The 6,209-nt window shown below is 47.3% G+C and overlaps 1 protein-coding gene across 2 annotated transcripts in view; it reads right to left on the bottom strand.

Moving 5' to 3' along the window:
- Positions 1–5,921, bottom strand: part of SPTBN1 (spectrin beta, non-erythrocytic 1) — a 212,043-nt gene extending 206,122 nt beyond the window's left edge. Inside the window, exon 1 of one of the 2 annotated variants that reach the window (XM_037895873.2) lies at positions 5,788–5,921. The gene's annotated coding sequence lies outside the window, so the exon portion shown is untranslated. Of the gene's footprint in view, positions 1–5,021; positions 5,588–5,787 lie in introns of those variants that run through there. The other variant, XM_043543804.1, reaches the window with a different exon arrangement.
- Positions 5,922–6,209: the final 288 nt, after the last annotated feature.

The following is a 6,209-nucleotide window of genomic DNA, read 5'->3' on the forward strand; positions in this document are numbered from 1 at the left end:
GGTTTGGGGGCCAGTGACTGCTTGGGACTTAGATTTGGAAGATGTTTGGGCTATTGGTAAACCACTGTACAGGCTTTTAATTTGTGTGTAGTACCCACAAATCTGAATAAATAAATGGTCTCATTTGAGCTGTGTAGCACAGGCTCCTCACAAATGAATTACAATACTTTGTACAAATGGTCAAACTGCATACATGTATATTCATGTAACTTGACAGTGACAGGGTGTCCCTGGCCCTTTGAGGCCTCCTGCTGAAGGCCCCATGGTCCTACCCCTCCCCGCCCCAGGAAAGGAGCAGCAAAGGTACGTCCTCCAGGCCTGCCTAGAATGGCTGTATATGTGCAGCCTATCAGAGCCCAGCAGGCTCAGCTAAAAGGAGCTGCAAGGCCTGAACAGGTCAGTTCCTGGATGGGACCAGAGAGTCAATGATGGGTGCTCTGTGCTGGCCAAAGGAGTTCAATGAGCTGCATTTACTAGACTGGAGAACTGTACTCCTAAGGTAACGGGTGAAGAAAAAGGGGCTATGTGGAAAAAGGCCCAGGGAATAGCAGCAGCAAACTGAAGGCAGTGATAGATATGTGGTTGCCGTTTATAGGGTCCCTGGATCGGTACTTGGAGTAGTAGAAGGACCAGAGTAGAATCATAGAAAATTAGGGTTGGAGGTCATCTAGTCCAACCGTCTGCTCAAAGCAGGACCAACCCCAAGTAAATCATCCCAGCCAGGACTTTGTCAAGCCGGTCCTTAAAAACCTCTAAGGATGGAGATTCCACCACTTCTCTAGGTAACCCATTCCAGTGCTTCACCACCCTCCCAGTGAAATAGTGTTTCCTAATATCCAACCTAGACCTCCCTCATTGCAACTTGAGACCACTGCTTCTTGTTCTGTCATCTGCCACCACTGAGAACAGCCTAGCTCCATCCTCTTTGGAACATCCCTTCAGGTAGTTGAAGGCTGCTATCAAATCCCCCCTCACTCTTCTCTTCTGCAGACTAAACAAGCCCAGTTTTCTCAGCCTCTCCTCATAAGTCATGTGCCCCAGCCCCCTGATCATTTTCGTTGCCCTCTGCTGGACTCTCTCCAATTTGTCCACATCCTTTGTGGGTGGGGGGCCCAAAACTGGACACAATACTCCAGATGTGGCCTCACCAGTGCCAAACAGAGGGGAATAATCACGTCCCTCGATCAGCTGGCAATGCTCCTACTAATACAGCCCAATATGCCATTAGCCTTCTTGGCAACAAGGGCACACTGCTGACTCATATCCAGCTTCTCATCCCCTGTAAACCCCAGATCCTTTTCTGCACCCACACAAGCCCCTGGGAAAGCAGCCTAAGGCCCCAAAAGGAGGACAAGGCTTGCTTAGAAGCCTGAGTGAAAGTTGGGATGTAAAGCGCCTAGAGACAGGGCGGAAGACCCTGGTGAGGACAAATAGTTTTGCTGGACTTTCCCTACTCTGGAAGGGGTTCAACCATATCAGCTGTGTGACTTGGCTGGAGAACTGAGCCACTGAAGACCTGCCTAATGAGACTGACAACGTATAGGGGGTGCCAGGAGAAAAAAGACTGCAGCACCACACCCACCCAACAGGAGGCACTCACAAAAGAGGTGAATGTCTCATGTCTGGGGCCCGACCAAATTCATGGCCATGAAAAACGAGTCATGGATCATGAAACCTTGTCTCCACTGTGAAATCTGGTCTTTTGTGTATTTTTACTATATACTATAAAAGTACCCTATACTATAGGGAAATAAATATACAAAAGTACACAGCACTTCTCAATCTAGGAGTCCCAACCCAAAAGAGGGTCACAAAGCTATTGTGGGGAGGATTAAAGTATTGCCACCCTTACTCCCATGCTGCTGCTGGTGGTGGTGCTGCCTTCAGAGCTGGGCACCCAGCTCTACTGTGCCATACTGTGACCCCCTCTACAATCGCCATGTGACCCATTTTTTTGGGTCCGGATCCCCAGTTTGAGAAATAGTTTTAAGGGGTTTACATGTTTATATTTTGCCTTTTTAAAATACATATTCATGTTTTGTTACAACATCATGACATTTAAGATATAAATATCTGAAACCACGAAATTAAAGATTTTTTTAAATGCTACCACTGTGAAATTTACAAAAATGGACCATGAATTTGGTACGACTCATATCACACTGACCCGTATAAAATACTTCTCCAGGCCTATGTAATGTCAATGATCACTGTGGGGGCTCTTGATAAAGGAGAGGTAGTTCAAGAAATCTTTATATGAAAAAAGGGCTTTCATCACATTTCTTTTGAAGGTATATGTCCAATTTAAAGGCAGGTAGGCTTTAAATTAGATCATGCAGTAGTGCTTTGGTTTGTGTACAACATGACCAGTGTGAGCACAAACATTTCACTGTCAGTCTGTTCCATCCTTGGGAGCAGGTACAGAGTAATCCCAAGGGTTTCTGGATTCATCCCACACTAAAGCTGAAATAGGGTTCTACAACACTTTCTGACACAACTACTAATTTATGTTCCAGCAAAAGCTTTACTTTTTACCATATACAATTTACTTCACTGAACTTGTTCTACAGCAATGCTACTATTCTACTACCAGATTTAGTACCAACTTTGTTACAGTATGCAAAGAATAAACTGTATAGTTTAATATCGCAAAAATACTATGGTTTATTCATTTTATTTAGCGTCTTCCTAGTATCAGTTGTGACATATTAACCAGCCAGCACTAATCACCAAGAATTGCTGTGTCACACTGGAATCACAACAACCATTTTTGCAAGTTTTCTCCAGAAAAGTCAACCATCTTGACAACCAGACTGTTAAACAGTAGAAGTGAATTTGGTAAAAGCAACTAATTCTTTGGCCACCTACTGCTCTTTGTCACCATTACCATCATAAACGTACATCTTTCACTCTGGAGCAGTGATTCTCAGCCCACGGGCCAAATCGGCACATAGCTGCAGCCCATGTGACATCCTCAGGGCCATACAGGTAGTATATATATTGTGTAGATGCAGCCCACAATGGTAAATACGACTGCTCCAGAGGCTTCATCGTACATTCAAGTCCTTTTTCTGGTTGGGAGTTTTGCACACTGGCTGACAAGTCAAAATGGATAAGTTTCCTGTGACGCTTCCACACTGCTAAGATTTCTTTAATAAAGTAATAAACACCAGCTGCCTAAATAATCTTCAGGACAGGCCAGAAATAATCAAAAAATCAGTCACCTAGCTCATAATATCCACAATTCTATCAACAAACCTTTGTATATAACGTTTCAAGAAATCTCAAACCTTGGTAGTTTTATTTTCCACTTACAGGAATTTTACTTTTTATATTGATAATTCAAAATCTAGGTCTATGGACAATCTCATGATGAAAGCACAAAATCTTATGTAGACATTATCTAGAAAGCAATCTCTCTTCTCTCCCACCACCCCACTCTTCTGACTGTAAGGATGCAAATTTCCTCAGAACTGGAGGACTGGAATGGAATTTATGTTATATTCAATTGCTTACTCGATTTTTGCGTAAAAGTTAAGTCTTGTAATAGATTAAATGTTTCATATACTTCAAAATCAAAGGATCTATGTTTAAAATCAAGATGACTTAAAAATAATAATTTAAAATGTCACTTTACACTGCTATGAAAGATGGATTTTTCAGAGATACTGCAGTCTTGCAATATTTGGCAGAACTCTGCTTTTTGATGGAGTTTTTGTTTTTTGGGGTTTTTTTTTTGTTTTTTTGTTTTTTGGGGTTTTTTTGGTTAAAACAGACCTGTAGACATCAAACTACTCTGTTGATCTGGAAGATACAAATTAATTTAAGTCCATGCATTATGCCTTTTTAATTATGTGTTCACCTCAGTAATACAGGCATTTCAGGTCCATAAAACTTTCAGACTATTAAAAAATTTAAGCCAAAGCCTCATAACCAATAAGTTTGAACTTTATATGGCTAATCATTTAGAAGTCAGGAAGTTAAACACTCCAAATAAAACAAATGTTTCTTCTGTAAATATAAGCAACAGTATTGTGTAACAATCTGAAAGGAGACTAATGAAATTGCAAAAAAACATTTTAGATTCCTAAATGTACAGTATGAGAATTTAAAGATTTAATGGTGATGACAGCACAAATACCTTTCAGGTATAAGGTAAAGAAATACCAGGTGGTCTAACATGCTCTCCTACATAATGTGAAAGGACACTTAATATCGAGAACCAGTCTGACTATATCCACCTGATTTACTTATAGTCTGCGTTTAAATGGTGCAAGAACAGTAGGTGCCTATCTGGTACAATATAAATGTACACCGTTTCCTCTCATTTACAATAACATTCTTCCTCTAACCCCTCCCTAATGCTGCTACTTTTGTAGTATCAGATTAATGTTCCACAGCTGCAGGCTGGACTCCATCAGACCGCATTAGAGCTGCAGAACTGCAATCGCATAACTCCCCCTTCATTACAGAAACCAAGAGCAAGCAAAAACACACACACACACACACACACACCCTAAACGCACAATTGCCATCTGCACCTCCACGACACACCGATCAGAGTCACAAACCACCAACATAAAAGGCAAGAGGGTAGAATGATAGGGCCGTGATTGCGTTTGTTCCCGGGAAAAAAACAATCTCGATTTCCTGTTGGGTGGGGTTTTGACAGTGCATAAGGGAATCATGCAAAATGTAGCCGGAAAGACCCGAATAAACGTTGTCAGATCACTGCATTGTGCTGCATCATTTCTCCTCAGGCATAAAGGAAAGGGAAAACCATAACAATAAATAACACAGGCATGATTTGCACACACATGCTTCCCAAATATAAATACTGCAACAGAGCGAACAGGGAGGCGAAACGTCCTTATCATTCCACACAGATAAATTCAAATCTGATTAGGCTTTATGGTCTGGAAAGGCACTATTACCGCAATCCAACCAATACGTAACGAAGATGCCATTTATACCAACGGAGGGAACCCTGGCAGATCCACATCCAACCCTAAAACACGAACCTGTTGAAGTCCTGGGGCGAGGGAAGGAGAGAGGGGAAACTGACCGGTCTCCTCCAGAGCTGATGCGCGCCCAGTCCAGAAAGACTGGGGGGCGGCGGGGGGGGGGGACAGAGAGGCAGCGGCGGCAGCAGCGCAGCTAGCTCCCGACCACGCCTGTTTGCATCCCATGTACCGTTACAGGCAGCCACCTATGCCAGGCTCCCACGGTCCGGGGTTGGGGGGGGGGGGGTTGAAGCTCCCTGCTGTCATTCGCTCCCCCTTCTTTGCCCGGTTTTGCGGCTGGACCATTCATCGCCTTGTCCACGCACAAACCAGACAGCGTTAGTGCCGGCGGAGGGGGCACAATAATCCTACTGCAACAGAGTGATGGAGCCGGCTATAGCGCTGGGTGCGCGCAGCCCGCACCCACTCCCACCAGCTCCAGCCGGGCTGCAAGCCCACGGCCCCGTCCCCCGCGCCGCGGCAAGGGGGAAGCCTTTCTCTCCCCCCTCTCCCTCTGCAGAGGGAGACTCAGCCGGGTGCATCAGAGGCCCTCGCCTCCTTTCTCTGCAGTCCCCCGCCCCATCAGACACACACACTTCCCGCTTCCCAGCCTTACTGTCCCCTCCGTGTGCTCTTCCCCATGGGGAGGGGACATCCCCCCCGGCCTCCTGCCTTTGCCATGCCTCCCTGCAGCCTGCGGGGAGGGGGCAGGACTCTTACGGGGGCTGTGGGGGGGTCCGATCATGGCTGTGCCATGTTGTCCGCATGCACCGAGAGCCCCTACCTCGCCGGGCTGGGGAGCCGCTCCCGTCGCGGCAAGCTGAGGGCTCCGCTCCGCAGCGGCGAGCGGGGGGCGATGCCGCTCCGGGCAGTGGCTGGAGCGAAAGGGAGTGACTGGAGGAATCCGCAGCCCGCCTGCCCCCTCCGCCTGCACAGCGACAGCTGCGCCGCGCCGGGAGCCAGGGGGCGGGGAGAGCGCGCGCACACCCCCCACGCCCCGCGCCCCGCGCTCGCGGGCGGGCAAGGGGGTGGCAGCGCAGGCGCCCTCCGCCCTCGCCGCCCCGCCCCAGCGCCCGGCAGCGGGCCAAGCGGCACCGCAAGCCCCGCTGCTGCTGCGGCAGCGCCGGCGGAGCGACACGCACCCGGGTGTCCGGGCCTCCCTCTCCTTCCTTGGGAGCCGCGATGTGATGCAAGCAGAACGGGGCA

The sequence above is a fragment of the Chelonia mydas genome, chromosome 3, assembly GCF_015237465.2.
Source record: "Chelonia mydas isolate rCheMyd1 chromosome 3, rCheMyd1.pri.v2, whole genome shotgun sequence".
NCBI classification, from domain to species: Eukaryota; Metazoa; Chordata; order Testudines; family Cheloniidae; genus Chelonia; species Chelonia mydas.